The following is a 504-nucleotide window of genomic DNA, read 5'->3' on the forward strand; positions in this document are numbered from 1 at the left end:
GCAGTAATAAAGATTATGATTTATGACTTATGATGAATTTCATTAGAAGTTTTGTGTTTTAGTATTTAAGGTATTTGGTTCTTGAAATGCATTCTTTAATACAGTAGTTGGATTTATATCAAAGTATAAAAATGTATATCTAAGCTTTGTTTTAATGATTGAATCTTCTGAAATATGTTACAGGCATCTGCATTACATGCTTCCAGTCTTTTTACTTTTTTCTTATCATTATTTCCAGTCTTTTTACCTTTTTTTTATCATTATTTACTTTTTGTATTAGATTTTATTATTTAAGGGATTTGTGCATTTTCTATACTTTATATATATATACTTTAGTTCTTTGTAATATGTTAGGAGTCTTATGATTATGATTGTGGATTTCTGTCTCTGTTCATCTATTATCTTGGTAAACCCCAGCAGCTCTCCTTCAGGGTGAATGATAGACAGTTGTATGTGAGCGAATGAGTCAGAAAGTTCCATCCTGTGACTGTTGGAACTTAAAGT

Source organism: Penaeus monodon, chromosome 21 (assembly GCF_015228065.2).
Source record: "Penaeus monodon isolate SGIC_2016 chromosome 21, NSTDA_Pmon_1, whole genome shotgun sequence".
Classification (NCBI taxonomy): domain Eukaryota; kingdom Metazoa; phylum Arthropoda; class Malacostraca; order Decapoda; family Penaeidae; genus Penaeus; species Penaeus monodon.